At 42.8% G+C, this 16,924-nt stretch overlaps 1 protein-coding gene across 1 annotated transcript in view; it reads left to right on the plus strand.

Moving 5' to 3' along the window:
• CSMD1 (CUB and Sushi multiple domains 1) overlaps nt 1-16,924 on the plus strand; it is a 1,037,384-nt gene that overhangs the window by 404,824 nt on the left and 615,636 nt on the right. The gene's annotated exons all lie outside the window — the stretch shown is intronic.

Below are 16,924 nucleotides of genomic sequence, written 5' to 3' on the forward strand. Positions count from 1 at the left end.
ACCCGGCCGAGCACACGGTCAGCACTGGACACACTTGATGGCCGGGGACACGTTGTTCACCGTGAGCGACACGTGAGCTGCTGTTCGTGCAGGTTTCCAGGGGTTGTTCTTCCAGATCACAGTGAGGGCCCGCGCTGCTTGGAAATGTCGTTCGTATTTTAGATTCATGTGCATTATTTCTCTCAAGAAGTTACAATTTTATGGTCCGTTTGGGAATGTTATTTTATGCCCTATGCTTTTACTCCCCAGTTATATCGCATATTGGGAATTCATTATATTTACTGATATTTCTTCATAGGGGTGTTAAGGGAATTAACATAACAGAGTTTGAAATTGATTTGAGCTTCTCTGAAGAGCCCAGACGGTTAATAAAAACATTATTTCCTTATCTGCTTTACAACATCGCCACTACCTTTCCCTTACAGTGGGAGATCCCAAAGGGATCAATTCCTGGTTTGTTCTTTTTTGCAGAGAAGAACAAATAGGGTTACCCAGCGGTGGTTGGTAAAGGGAATAGTTTCATGACTTAGGCTTCCTGGAAGGCTTCTCTTTGTGTGTCTCACAGATTTGAAAACTAATTGGAGTTTTTGATAATTGTAGAATGATTTCAAACACTGAGGCAAGCTACCTTTGTCCCAAGTGAAAAATATCATCGGGGCGGAGGGTACTTAGCTCAGCACGGAGCCCTGAGTTAGTTTTCTTTTGTGTAACAATAGTTGTTACATCATTTGTCAACAAATGTGATCATCTTTCTAATTTAGTACTGTTTACCATCAGTTTTTCCAAAAGGTTTTGGGACTAAATATGCCCTGTTTTACTTCCCAGAGCATCTCTTCTATGCCGCGGGAAACAGTTTTGCTTTTGAGTACTGATTTCTTGGACCCGTGGCAAGTTACACGTCATTTTAGGGATTTATGTGCTATTTATATAAATTGTTCTGAAATACTTACATTAGTATTTAGAAAATTAGACTAATTTCAAGTACAGTTGACCTTTGAACAACACAGATTTGAACTGCCTGGGTCCACTTATACCCAGACTTTTTCCAATAAGTCCAGCACAGTACTGTGAATGTATTTTCTCTTCTTTATGATTTCCTTAATAACATATTTTCCTTTGGCTTACTTTTATAGGAGTACAGAATATAATACACACAACATACACAGTATGTGGCAATTGACTCTTCGCGTTCTCGGTGAGGGTTCTGGTCAACAGCAGGCTACTCATAGTTGGGTTTTGGGGAAGCCAGAGGGATACATGGATTTTCAACCACATGGGGGTCGGCGACCCTAAGCCCTGCATTGTTCAAGGGTCGGCTGTAGATGTAACCAGTCCATGTTAAATTCAGCGACAGTGTTCTGAAGAGCTAACATTATTTTTAGCGAATATGCTGTTAACATTAGGTCTTCCTAGTATATGAGAGTTACTGGGCACGCATGCACGCACACACTCTCATCGCCTGTATCTAGAATGGAATTACCCATTCAAATTGTAAAACAAGGGACACCCAAAATAATCCCCCTACGTTTGGTAGGGAATTCTCAGAGTTACAGGCAAAAATTCAAATACAGTTTTGAAAAGCTTTAAAAGTTTTAAAAAAGCCATAATGAAAGCATGCTCATTAAAACGTCACTAAAATTCACTTTTAAGATACGAATGATATAAAAATAAAGAGGGGGCGCCTGGGTGGCTCAGTCGGTTGAGCTCCCGACTTCAGCTCAGGTCATGATCTCACGGTTCGTGGGTTCAAGCCCCGCGTCGGGCACTGTGCTGACAGCTGGGAGCCTGGAGCCTGCTTCAGATTCTGTGTCTCCCTCTCTCTTTGTGCCCCTTCTCTGCTCATACTCTGTCTCTCTCTTTCTTGCTGTCTCAAAAATAAATAAAACATAGATAGATAGATAGATAAATAGATAGAGTTGGGGTGCCTGAGTGGCTCTTTCTGTTGAGCATCTAACTCTTGATTTTGGCTCAGGCATGATCCCAGGGCCACCCTCTCTCTCTCTCTGCGCTGAGAGAGGAGCCTGCTTGGGATTCTCCTTCCCTCTCTCTCTCTGCCCCCCCACCTCAAAAAATATAAATAAATAAAAATTATGTAAAATAAAGCATTTAAAAATAAATAAAGAGAGCATTTCCTACTGAGGAAATGTATGCTGTGTGTGCGTAAAGCAGAGCAGTTAATGCAAGAAGTCCGTACGCAGGACCATCTGTTTATACACTTAAATGCAGTCATTGGTAAGAAAAACTGAAGTTATTCCACTGCAGGATTTCACATATTTACCATTTATATTTTATGAAAGGAATGCCATATTTGAACTCAAGTTTACATCCTAAGTTTATGTTTTGCTATTCTGTTATGAGAGAGTTAAGCCACTGAAGATTTTGAGTCCTTCTTGTTTTTTAATAAGAGTAGTATTGTTTGGAACAGTAATAATCACTATTAAATGCCTCTGTGCTGGCTCTGTGTAAGTTAGGCACTTGGTATTTCATGGGAGAAACTCACTGCTTCTGCTCCTAATCCAGAAATTTTCTGTATGAGTTATGTGCTGTATTTCTGTATTTGAGATATTTACCACCAATTGGCGATTGAATATTGTCCTGCCCCTTACTAAAATAAAGAAAGAAAGAAAGAAAGAAAGAGAAAAAAAAAAAAAACAAACATAACATTCCCAAAGAAAATCTGGAACAAGTATAAAGGGGATTTTGTGTATATCTTGTGTGTGTGTTTTTTTTTAATGTCTTTCTAAATTCAAGTTACCTAATTTTCTACATTTTAGCATCCTTGGATGACCCATTCCAATTGACTTGTGTTAAATAGTGTCATTCTTGTCAAGGGGATTTGTTACAAGCCCTGAGAAACACCAGATAAAAGTTTTCTTTGAAAAGAAGGTAATTTTCTTTGCTGCCTTTTCCATATGTTTGGCTTCCTCTTGCATTGTGACATAAGGAGGGCCTCTCCTCTGTCCTGGCAGCCCCCAGACCACGTGTAGTCTCCAGATGTGGGAAGCTGTGGTGTCCCCTAACCCAGAGGCTCCCTGTCGTCCCCGGGCTACTTAGCATTTTGTCACATCCCTCCGAGCCCTACCCCTGTGACCCACAATCCTCCTATTTGCTTGTCTAGACCTCCCCCTAAATTTTTACCACATGCCCAGCACTGGGCCTGACACAGAGTGGGGCATCATTTTTTATTAGTAAATGAATAAGTGGCTGCATTTGGGGGCTAGGTCATGACCTCCTGGGAGTGTTGACCAGAATATGCCCCTCGGAAATTCCTTCCTTTGTCTGGACAGTTCCCCAAATCCATGACTTGCAGCCAATTTCTTTGGGCTTTAAAGACATTTCTTTCTTTATGAGTGCTCAATGAATATTTTAAATGAATGGATGAATTTTACCAAGCCTTCATGGAACCTGCCCTTTAGAAAAGAATGTGTTATTTTATATCCAGCATGCTTTTAAGTGGTCCAGACTCATAAAGTTAAAAAAATAATTAAATTATTCTACCAATTAAGGTAAATTAGTCAAAAAAATTTTAAGATGTCATAAATAGATTTAGTGTACTGTCTAATGGGGGACTCTTGCATTCACCATTTCATTTTTCATCCTACTTGGATGTTCTTGTATATTAATTTGAACTTTTCTAAAGTTTTTTAATGTTTATTTATTTTTGAGAGAGAGAGAGAGAGAGTGTGAGCATGAGCTGGGGAGGGGCAGAGATAGGGAGATACAGAATCTCAAGCAGCTCCAGGCTCTGAGCCATCAGCACAGAGCCCGATGCGGGACTTGAACCCATGAACTGCAATACCATGACCTGAGCCAAAGTCAAACACTTAACCAACTGAGTCACCCAGGTGCCCCTAATAATTTGAACTTTTACAGAAACTTTTCAGAGAAACTATGCCACAGCCGTTTGCAAGTGGCCCCAGATTTTCATGGGTTTTATGGTCTATCCACAGGAAAAAGGTTAACAGTATTTGTGGATATGGATATTTATCCCATCCAGCCAAGGTATTATTATTATTATTATTATTACTACTACTACTACACAACTTGTTTCTTAAAAAGAAATAAAAGTTAGGATTGTTTCTAAGACTCTTCATGTTCCAAAACACAGTGTTTTGCCTGCAGCTAGAAATGTGTGTAGCTCACAGGGGAGCGTGGAGGTGGAGAGAAGACATCTGGGCCTCTGAGCACATCGTTTCCAAATACCAGCATAGTGGGTTCAGAGCATGATCTCGCAGTTCATGGGTTCAAACCTATATCGAGTTATATTACCTGGAGAGAACCAAGAGAATGAGGAGGGGACAGGGTGAGGAAGGAACTCTGGACGTTTTCAGGAAAGCAGACAGGGGAAGTGGAGCCCACAGAAAGAAGGAGGAGACAGATGGAGAAGGGCCAGGAAGGAGAGAGAGAAGACAAGGGAGGGTGGTAAGTGGGCCAGGGGCCAGGGGCCAGGGATCGATTACCTTAGCAGACAAGAGGAGATCAGATTTGGCAACAGTGAGAAAACAGCAGATTGAAATGTTGAGCCCAAATCACAAGCTTCTTGGCAGCCATGGTGGTTCTTCTTAGGCTCCTCACTGGAAGAAAGTGCATCTTGGGTGTCCAAACTTCCTTCCGCTTGCCAGTGTCCCCCACCGTCCACTCCTCGTGTATAAAAAGTTCTCACAAGTGAAATATTTAAACCATTACCTAAATAGTGTCCAAATAGGTTTTTTTGTTTGTTCTAATTCTTGTTCTTTGTTCAGATGTTTAAGTCGTGTGTAGAGCTTTCCTGGCTCTGAATGAGGGTGCCACTTATCACCAGTGTTAACACAGCCATTGTGAGAAAGTGTAAGAGCAGGGGCACCTCGGGGCCCAGTCGGTTGAGCGTCTGACTCTTGGTTTTGGCTCAGGTCATGATCTCACGGTTCATGAGATCAAGCCCCATGTTGGGCTCTGTGTTGACAGCATGGAGCCTGCTTGGGATTCTCTCTCTCCCTCTTCTCTGCACCCTCCGCTGCTTACACATGCTCTCTCTCTTAAATAAATAAACTTAAAAAAAAAGAGTGTAAGAGCAAAAGTCAGTGGGCTAAAGTGGGGCCTGGGGGTGCTGGTGTTACCACCTGCCAGCAGCCGGGCCTGCCTGGACACAGGGTTACACACGGGCCACCTGGGATCAAATTACTGTAGGACAGGGTGTGCCCTCAGCCCAGATCCCATGTCTGCATGGCCGTGCGGGAAGGGTGAGGTTACAGGAGGAAATCTCACTTCATAAATGTGTACCCGCAGAAATGGAGCTGCTGGTGATCATTTGACCTACTTAACATTGTTTTCCTGTCTTATATTGGTTAATTATGCACGGTTCCATTGAAATCACATGCCCAAAGCAATAGCTTCCTGCAGGAACAACACTTACCTTTCCTAGCAGCCAAATGCTCAGGACAGAAGTGTCTGTTTTCATAAAAGCACATCATGAGAAAGTTTTTATAAGAGGCTGGGGCAAAAACTTTCCCCTCCGTACACAGATGTTGGGTGTTTTTACTCTATCCTGTCGCACACACTTGTGCTTCTTTTACTTAATTACTTCTTTCTCCTTTAATAGGATGATTTCTTCATTTACCATATATAGAATCATAGGACATAGATTTCAAAGAATCAAACCATTTTTACATAAGAATGAAACAGGACGACAAACATCAGGAGGCTGTATGTGGATGTACACGTAAGAGGAAGAAAAGGAGGAAGCATACATACACCTCTTAGCATGCTATGTAAAAGTCAGCATACCCACCTTACTGGCAATTCAAGAAAGGTCACTCTGGCTCCAGAATTTGCTCCTTTTCTTTTCCGAATGGTTTCCATTGATTGTGGGAGGCTAGACAGAGGAGGAATCATCATTAACCCAGCAGGTAGGGCTGCCCCTCTTTGACCCCAGCCATCCTGGATCCCCTACCAGGGCACCTGCTGTCCCCCGGAGCACTAAGGGCTCTCATTGCCTTGAATATAGACAGAATGTAGGTGGTCCTTGTCAACTTGTGGCTTCTCCACACGCAGTTCCCTCTTATGAGACAATGTTTCCTTGCCTACATATTAACAGCATGCTTTTTTAAAAAACATTTTTTCCCCCAGCATTACAAGATTGAGCTAAAGGTATCATGAAATCCCACATACCCATGACCCAAACTTCCAAAACTACCAACATCTCACCAATTGCATTTTATTTATTTATTTATTTATTTATTTATTTTTATGAAATTTATTGTCAAATTGGTTTCCAGACAACACCCAGTGCTCATCCCAACTAGTGCCCTCCTCAGTACCCATCACCCACCCACCCCTCCCTCCCACCCCCCATAAACCCTCAGTTCTCAGTTTTTAGGGGTCTCTTATGTTTTGGCTCTCTCCCTCTTTAACCATTTTTTTTTCTTCCCCTCCCCCATGGTCTTCTGTTAAGTTTCTTAAGATCCACATAGGAGCGAAAACATGGAATCTGTCCTTCTCTGTATGACTTATTTCACTTAGCATAACACTCTCCACTTCCATCCATGTTGTCACAAAAGGCCGTATTTCATTCTTTCTCATATCACCAATTGCATTTTAAAACTAGAGTGCTCTAGGGGGCACCTGTGTGGTTCAATTGGTCAGGCGTCCGACTTCATCTTAGGTCATGATTTCGTGGTCCATGAGTTTAAGCTCCACATCGGGTTCTGTCCTGACAGCTCGGAGCCTGGAGCCTGCTTTGGATTCTGTGTCTCCCTCTCTCTTGGCGCCTCCCCTGCTCACACTCTGTCTCTCTCAAAGGTAAATAAACATTAAAAATAAAAAGAAATAAAACTAGAGTGCTTTAGAGCAAACCATAGATACGTGATTTCACCCACAAAAACGTGTTTCCAGCAAATACTATTTAACTACACCATCATTATCATACTTAGCACAAATAATTTTTTGGTATTACCTAATATCCATAACCCATTTTTTGTGGCCTCAGAAATATCTTGAGACACTCGTCTACTCAATTGGACTCAAACAAGTTCTGCTCATTGCATTTGATTTTTAGTCTGTAAGGCCCATTTAGTCTATGATAGTCTCTCTCCTCTTACATTCTCCTACCATGTATTTGTGGAGAAGGCAGGGTCATTCGTGCCACAGAGTAGGAGCCATTCTGGACCCGGCTGATTGCATCTTCTGAGGTCACTGTTCTCCGGTCTTTATTTTGCAAATAGTGTCACTTGGTTCAGAGGATCTTGACATTCCGCATCAGTTCGATTGGGCCAGTGTAACAAGATACTGCAGATTCCGTAGCTCAAAGATGAGAAGTGTGTTTTCTCTCATGTTGGTCACGAGGAAGTCCACGGCCATGGTTTCGGCGCATTCTCTTATGGGGCAGGTGGTACCTGCTTGCTGTGTCCTCACATGCAGAGAGAGGGTTCTCTCTGTGTTTCCTCCTGTAAGGACACTAATCTTACGGATCAGGGCCCCTCTCTTATGACCCTGTTTAATCTTAATCACCTTCTTATTGACCCTGTCTCCACATACTGCATAAATGTGCGATTCTCCGATAAATGAATTAAAGTAAAGATCAATGTCGGTGTCATATTTTTGGACGTACCGCTGAGAGGGGACAAACGTGTTCCTGTCTGCATTCACTCTAACTTAGGCCCTTGGCCAGCACCGGGTCCCGCAGGTACAGGGGCAGGAGGGTGCTCCCCATGTGTGAGGCTGTCTCCCGCCCATCCCGGCTCCTGGAACCTTGGGTACGAGCAGACTAGCTGCCTACCTGGGGTTGTCAGGAGTCTCACAGAGGTCAGTGCTGGCAGGGAACCTGGACCCCGCCTGGCACGCAGCTGATACTTTACCAGAGATTGAGAAGAGCAGGCGTGAGCAGGGGAGAGAGCCGACCTCCGTTTGTTTTAAGCAAATGAGCGCGAGCATCTGCTCCTTTTTAATCAGAGGAAGGAAATACAGCACTGCTCTCACCTGAGGAATGAGGCGTGTTACCTCCGCGTCTGACTGGTTCCTCATCGTCAACCAGGTTTTCATGACGGAACACAGATGCTTCCAAATTTGAGCAGTGATATTCCAATACGCATTTCACATGCACATGTTGTTACCTGAGGCTCCTCATTTGAAATGCAATTAAAAATACTAAGAATAAGATAGAACACTGGCAAAGGTAATCCAAGTGGTATTTCATCATTTCCCCTCTTTGCACATTTTTTCAGGGATATGCATTATGGTAGTTGTTACCACCCTTTTAGAATCCAGCATTGCTTTAAAATCGTACAGTTTTACATAACGTTTATAAAAAATAATCTGTTTTGTTATGTGTTAACAGAAGACACATTTTTAATTTTTAATACATATATAAGTGTATAGATATATTTTAAATATATATTGAATATATGTTAACTCATAAATTAATTTAATTAACATAATTAAATATATGTTAATATATTTGCCTTGTTTTTAACTAAATATGGCATAATGCACTTCGACTGCAAAGTAATAGTACCACACCTTTTTCTTATGCGTTAAATCTATTTCGATCTGGCCTCTTATGAACACAAAAGATCACAAAAAAATCATGCCCATACACAGCAACTCCCCTTCGGAAACAAGAAAAATAACCACGTCACATATATCGTATTCTACAGAATTCCTGCTATTGTCAGCAAAAGCACACAGCTCAAATTCTTGGCAGTATTTGTTTGAATAAAATGTCACATTGCCCTCAAGACTAGAAGCTTTAAAAATGGAAGAAGTCACTCTAAAAAAAAGGACACTTATCTAGTATTCACCGAATTTTTTAAATTTATTTTAAATTGTCAGAGAAGATGTTTTAAACACTAAATTGTAATTACAGAAAAGCAAACAGATGTTTTCCTATAGTATTTCTAGACCGTGTGTGTGTGTGCGCGTGCGTGCATTTTTGATGTGGGAACACTTGATACTGGGTAATGATCAGTGATGCCCTCAAGAGTTTTGAGTTGTAAATTTTATTTTTCATAAGCTAAGTATCCTACATTGCTATAATCAGATCCTTCCAAATCCCTCCAAACCTCTATAACCCTCTCTGTAGACATCTACCATTGTACTAATCACCTTTCATTCTAACCCCTTCCTTTGTGTGTCTTCCCTGTGCTCCCAAGTGAAGTGTGGGCCCTCTGAGGACCAGGTGGCATTTATCTATGCTTGCACATCATCCAAGATGGTAATAAGTGTTGTCCCAGTTCATTCATGACATTCCTCCTTCCTGGTCCTCCTAGTGAGCCCCTCCAGTGCCTTCATTAGGGGGCCACTCACATGGGCACACATCCTTCTGAACTGAAGTCTTAGGATTAATTCCAAACATCAGGAGAGTTGCAGCATTTCTTTGGGGATAGAGTGCACAAGGTCTGTTTCATGGCCCTGGGCTTCCGTGCACAGGAGGCGTATCTTGTTAGCTTCTGCTGTATTTAGAGCTGTTGCCCACCTGGCTGAGGTCCCTGGAGATTTAAGTTTTAGGAAAGTGTGTGAATGTGTCCTGTCTTACCTTCACAGTTTGAGAGATTGTCTTGGAACACTGTATGACCTAGAGTGGCTAAAACAGTAGAGGCTTGTTTTTCTCAACATTAAGTCTGTAGATAGGCACCCAGTGGTCTGTTGATGGTACAAACACCTCAAGCTTCTGGGCTGATTTAGTCAGTGTTTTATTGGCTTGCTTAGAATGCTTTTCTGAGGAATTACTGCTGGATCCCTGCGCCCTAGGCTCCACGAGCCTTGGCCCCGTTGGCAGAGACTGTCTTGCGTCCAGCACACTCGTGCTTTGCCTTCCCCTTCCCCGTCCTTTCTCGGTGATGCCCCCGCTCCTGTCCCGCAGCCGCCTCTGCATGGACTCGTAGGAAACAAGGTCACTTGGGCTGCAGACCTTCCCTTCCTCAATCGGCGTCCCTCCGATTCCGTGCTGAGTCTACACACCGCACGCTCTTCTGGAGCAGCTGTGTGCCTGGCCTGGCGTGTGGACGTTGTTGGAGTTTTAATTTTAGTGGTGGGAGAGGAAACTGCAGGGAGAGGGATCCTGGGATATTTGCTAGAGCCCCTTGGGGGCACCTGGCCCTTCGCCTTGTTCCTGGCATCCCAGCGAGGAGATGACACCTGCTCTGATCCCTCCAAAGTGACGTCTGCTGCATCTTCCGTCAGGTAATCTCTCTTGGTTCCGTCTTGAAAACACTAGAAGATGCTGTCTTCGTTCTTGACATCAGAGCCACCCTCTCTTGTTTTCTGACAAAATAGCTAACTTTCTAATGGCAAGCTTATGCTAAGTGACAAATGACTTAAAACCGGTGAATGTACAGAAGGTTCTGTGTGTGTGTGTGTGTGTGTGTGCGTGTGTGTGTGTGTGCGCGCGTGTGTGCGCGCGGCCTTCACAACCTCCGCTTACTCAGTCAACCTGCGGGATTAATTCAATTGGCTCCTTCAATGCCTCTTGCCTTTCTTGCCTGGGGCACCCGCAGGGGGAGCTCTCACCACTAGGGGGCTCCAGCCAATACCTTGCACACTTGGGTTATCCGACAGGTATATGGCATGCCCCTCCAGAATTACTTGGCTGTTTGTACCAAAGCTATTTATGGCAGTGCCGTTTGCCATCACAGCTATTTAATTTTATAAAATAATGGATAAACCAATGATATTAGAGTTTAAAAAAGAGAGTTACTGTGTTTATAAAAAATAGCTAAAATACAAATTATGGCCAAATAAACTGTGGACAAGATGACTGCCAACAACTGTGTGTGTGTGGGGAACTTTTTAACCAAATAGGAGGATTATGCTCTCAGCCTCCAGACTTCTCACATTCTTGCTTCACCTTAGAGTGACCAAAAACTGAATATTTTAGATGATAATTGATAAGATCTTGGTTGGGTTTTGTTTGTTTTTGTAAAAGGCTGCGTTGTCTGTGTACCAGGAATCATAAGGAAGGAGTTCTCTCTAGAACTAAAGTTTGAAACATTAATGTACGTTTTCACGTGTGGAATGAAAATGAACTGGTCAAAGGAGCACATGCTATTTTTTTAAAATAATTTCTCTCTTAACTGATGACTTTAATCTAAAGAAAATAAGTGTTTGCTGTGTCAGTCCCCCTACACATGGCATTTGCAGCTTGAGAGATGCACACGGAGACCCCCGAGACAGCAAATTCCAGACGTGATGCTTAGTGGGTGAACCATGTGGAGACCAGCTCACGTCTCCCCGTTCAGCAGAGAGCCCATCCTTCCTCCAGGTCTGGGGTGTGGGCAGGGGCCGGGGATGAGGCACTGATTCGGGCTGTGTGGATTGTGGCCACCAGGAGGGCTCTGGGCTAACTGGGGGCCTGTTGAGAACACCCTGTGCCGTGTTCTGTTCTGCTCAAGATCCAAAGCTTTTATCAGCTGCCGGGATGGCCAGTGACCCCTTTGTTTGCCGTGACCGGGAACCCAGCCATTCTTGCTTGGGCTTTCCTGATCCAATCTGTCACACCCAATACATGAAAGACTGACTTATGAGAAGGATGTATTGGTTTTCCAGTAAAAGCAGAAATTTAACTCTTTACGTAATCATTACTAATTCCTGTTTTTGAATTTAATTTCTCTTAACATCGAAGATTTAAGGTTTTGTTTTCTCGTGATTTTCTAAAACGCTGTGTACTCTATTGCCTGTAGCGTTTTTCTCTACACATGTACATACACGTATACCTACACTTACTTTTACACACACATCTGACATTTGCACTTGATAGAAGTCAAACTATTTCAACTTTACGATACACACTTACCTTTACAAACTCCATTATAAAATATGACATAATTTTACAAATCTTTATATTTCTGTTACCTCTACATTTTGGCTAAAAATGTCATTTTAAGCCAGTACCCACAAAGTACAGTTTACAGTCCGGTGAAGCTGGCGATGCGCTCTAAGATACTAAAATTGAAAAGGATGCTGTGTTCAGTGATATGTGTGTGTGTGTGTGTGTGTGTGTGGGCACGCGTGCACGTGCATGTTGTAAAGATGGGTGGGAATGGGTGGGGCCATTGTTTCCTGACAATACCCACTATTCTGACACAAATGAGATGTGATTATGGCCATTTCTACCTCACTGGATGTTATTCACCCAACCCCTCCATGCAGTGACATCCAGTGTTCACATCAGTGATCTGGGTTCACATTATATATTTTATGTGACAACTGTAGGCTGTCATGGGTGAAATGGAACTGCCAGTTTTCAGATAGAGCAAGAGCTGATTTTTAACACTGATGCTGTCAGGACTGAGACTGTCATTTCTGGGAAGGAGGGCGATAAATACATAATTAAGTGTACTAAGTGCGTGTTGGTCGTTAGTCTTGTATTACTGTGTAGGGATAAGTCATCGTCAGGACGCTTGTGGGACACCACCGAGATACGGCCAGGACTCCCCTGGAATCATTGGTTTTCAAACCGGGTGCATAATTGCTGCCACATGGACTGAGAAGAGGGGCCTCACCAGGCTGGGTGGTCCATGGGAGGAATGATCTAGAACCACTGTTACCTTACTCTTTTTGAACCATCCCTGATTTAACAACTTTTTCAAAAGTTTATGTACTTGTTTTGAGAGAGAAAGAACATGAGAAGGAGGGAGAGAGAATCCCAAGCAGGCTCCGTGCTGTCAGCACAGAACCCAATGTGGGGCTTGATCCCACGACCCTGAGATCATGACTGGAGCCGACATCCAGAGTTGGATGCTTAGCCAGCTGAGACACCCAGGTGCCCCTGATGACTTTGTAATTACATAGGACAACATATAAATAAGCAAGCTATAGAAATAGATTAAATGTATGAAAATATGTTTTTAAACTTCAAATATATAACTTTCCAATTTTTCAGTTGATAAAGTATACAGCTGGAAAAGTGAAGCTTGGCACTGATGAATGTCTTAATGCAGTGCTGTTTTCTGATAGAAGCCCTTTTAAAATGCCCCATATTGGTGAGAAATGGCCATATTATGTAGTATTTTGAAGGTAGAACTTACAGGATTTTCCAGTGGGGTAAGCTTTAGGAGGAAATGAGGCAAGAGTGACTGAAAGGTTTCTGGTGTAGTAAACTGAAGGGTACAGCTGTTCCCTGGAGATTCTTGTGGGGCTGGAGCTGGCTTGGAGGTAGGGGTGGGGAGACTGAAATTTCTAGGTGCTTGTTAGATGTTCAAAAGGAGATGTGGGTGGTCAGTGGTATAGAAGCATTTCCCATTCAAGGGAGAGGTCAGGATTGGCAATGGTGTGGCTGGCGTTGAAGCCATGAGCAGGAGATCCGGCCAGATACTGCTCTAGAATGACTCACGTTTACATTCTGGAAGCGACGCTGTGGTCTTCACGTTGAGGCTGGGAGGCCCTTTCTCTGGAGGCTGACGATGCTTTGTCACTGTGGACTGTGTTGGGAGATGGGTGTCCACGGTCAGCAGCTCAACCCTTGCACGACGAGCATCACATACATTTAGAATAACTGACGGTGTGCACTCTGTGGGACAGAACGGAGGCAAGGCAGGAGCTCTCTTTGCCATGTCACGGCTTCAGTGAAAGCACAGTAAACACGTGCTTTTCTGTTTCAGCTCAAGGCTTGCTTCTCCTTTCGAGCCTATCTTCTAAATTAAGATTATTTCTTAAGAAATCGAAAATATACTCTATCAGACTGCTTGTGCCACGGAGGAAGCATCCAGCTAAATGGCGATCGACAAAATGTATACATAGGTTCAACATCGATAAAACATGTAGAACGATGCTCTGAAATATGACAGCTCATGTGGTGTGTCACGTGCTGATATTAGTGGCTTTAATATCACTGATGGATTATAATACCTGTTTTAAAAGCAGACATTTAAATTAGCGTAACATCTAATGAAGTGTGGTAGATTTGTAAGATTCTTTTCTTTTATTACTCCAAGAACAATATTAAATTTGAGATCCAGATTCAGGTTGCAGAAAAATTATGTAAAATGGAGAAAATACCGAAGGTCAGTGTGAACATGTCCTTGCCCAGAGTTATTTGCTTGAGGCTAAAGCTTGCGTTGTAGCCTGGATGTTATGATATTCCTGTTGAACCATTTAGTGAGAGTGAGTCCAGAAGGTAACCCAGAAAAAAAAAAAAGCACCTGAATTTTCCATGGTGTCGCTCCATTTTCTAGCTGCATGCCCTTGGGTAGCACATATTTTGATCACCGGATATAGAAAGAACCTCAAACACGGGCCCGGGCCCATAGCAAGAGTTCTCAAACTGTAACTGTTAATAGACTTGCTTATTTAGATGGACACATGGAAACACCGTGTGCCAGAAGCAGGTGACAGGAGCCACACGGCATCACGCGGTCGCATAAGACAAAGAAGTTATGGTTCTGAGAGGGGGCCACATAAAAAATAAAAGCAAACAATAACAACAACAAACATATTAAATGTATGTGTCCTGTCCCGACTGTAACATGTGTCACTGCTCAGCCTGTTCCCAGATTGCTTTTCTGGTCCCTGCCGCAGCCCTGTGTTTCTCAGGTGGGTCCGTCTCTGTTGCTTGTGTTTGCATCCAGAAGACCTGGTGTTGGGGAAAGTCATTAAAATCTTTTGGAAAAACAAAACAAAGTTCAAAAATAATTTTCTGTATTCTGAAACCAGAGGATAAATAAATCATTTACAGCTTTCAGCTACATTTTCAGTAGTTCCAAACTCTCAACAGTAGCTGTACTTTTTAAAAGCGATTCTGTCCCTCAACAGAAGCAGGTATTCAGGTATTAAAATCTGAGTTTGAAAAATTCCCTGTCATAACCAAAATAGTGGTTAACATTGCAATAATTATTCTTTCAGAAAGGAAGTTTTCAGGACAATTTCAGTTATATAACATTAGAGAAAGGAAGCATTGCAAAATAAAAGGAGATTGCTTCTCTGCCATAGCTAAGTGTTTATATATATTTTTATATTTAATTTTTACAATAAAAATATTTGTATAAATATATACATTCTGATTTTATATGCTGAGAGTTAAGTTTGCCCAAATTTATCCATACTCTCTAAAATATGTCATGAAAAACTACTTTACAAAATCTTAAAGAATAAGTTGTTATGTACATCAAAATGCATTTGAAAAGGAACACACTACATTAAAAAATATCTGCATATATGACAATAGTTACATAAATATCACACCTCAGTAATAGAATATTCATTCACCTTCTAATGTGTTTAACCTTATATTTTTCTCAGAATAAATGACCTTTTGGTACAATTCTGTAAGAACATTTTAGTGTATTATAATTACAAACTACAAATATTGGATGCCTCTGATGCCTGTAGGTGCTTACATATAGCTGCCAATGAGATGAGCCACAGCCGGACACTGATAAGGAAGAAACACCACATGACAGATTTCAGAGGGGAGAATATCACATCATTAGGTAGCCTCCACATGCGGACATTGCCATCAGGTGTGAAGTGTTAGGAGGTAAGCATCGGTATTTGTCAAGAGTCAAAGTTCAGTTGCAGTTCCCAAGCTCAGGTGACGTAAAGGACATTAACGTCACATGGGAAACATGTCACAGAACATTAGCCGTATTGGCAGATCACGTCCCGCAGTTCTGAACTACAGCAAGCAGGCTCATCCACGTGAACACGGTCTTTCTTAATCGAGCCTGAAGGTAGAGACACAAACAGGCTTTCTCAGGATGGTGGATACAGTAGATCGGCTGCTGAACAGCAGAGCCAACTCCCGTCCTGGGCACAAGCTGGAATGCACACATGCACACACATGAGCACCTGTGTGTGCACATGAGCACACACACACACCCCACACGCACACACCAGGCTCCCTTGCACTAGGCTTCCAGACTTGGTTCCTTCCGTTTGGATGATTCAGGAGGTCATTTGGTCCTGAGCTGGCAGGTGTGTCAGTGGTTCCCAGTCCTACCTGATTGTACCACTTCCTGTCCGTGACAGAGTCAGCTGTCTTCTTACAGCCTCAAGTGTGATTGGAGCATGTCCTGGACAGAGAGAGGAAGGGGGTAATCAGGAGAGAGAAAGAACAAACTTCGGGAAACATGCGATGAGCAAAGGAAGAGATTGGTACTGAGCCATAGTCACTAAACTTAGCAGAGATGGGGGGGGCACCTGCGTGGCTCCATCAGTTAAGCGTCCAACTGTTGATCGCAGCTCACATCTTGATTGCAGCTCAGGTCTTGATCTCGGCATCAGGAGTTCAAGCCCCATGTTGGGCTTCATGCTGGGCGTGAAGCCTACTTAAAACAAAACAAAACAAAACAAAACAAAACAAAACAAAACAAAACACAGATGAGGGCACAGTGGCTGGTGCACAGGCTTTTATATTGAAGACTTGAGGTTATGTAAGTATGAGGTCGAAAATGGAATGGTAAATGATGAATTTCAAGAAACAGGAAAGAGTTTGGAAAGGTTGTGGAATGCTTTGCAGTGCGTTTTTATGTAAGCAATTATTGTATCAGGCAGTATGTGTCCAGTCCTTGCTCTGCCCTTACTGGCTTGTATTGCACACACCAGCTATTTGTAGTGTCTGAATCTCGACTTTCTCATCTTTGCCAGCCCCGTAGACTGGCATCGATTTCCTCCACCTTGAAAGTGATGTTGTAGGTGGGGACCAGTACATTGGGAAGTGCAGGGGTGGTGGATAGGGGGCTGTCCTGTGCACTACAGAATGTTTACCAACATCCTGGCCTCTGCCCCACTGATGGCAGTTGTAGCCCCCAGTTGGGACAGGCAGAAATATTTCCAGACTTTGTCAAATGTCCTCAGTAGGGCTCCTTTGTCCTGACTGAGAGCCATGGCGTAACCTTCCAAAAGTTTGCTGTCACGTTGATTCTACCCCCCTCTAGAGCCAGGACATTCCTTCCCCAGTATATATAAATTATAAATATAAATATAAATATAAATATAAATATAAATATAAATATAA

This window comes from Panthera uncia, chromosome B1 (genome assembly GCF_023721935.1).
Source record: "Panthera uncia isolate 11264 chromosome B1, Puncia_PCG_1.0, whole genome shotgun sequence".
Taxonomy (NCBI): Eukaryota; Metazoa; Chordata; class Mammalia; order Carnivora; family Felidae; genus Panthera; species Panthera uncia.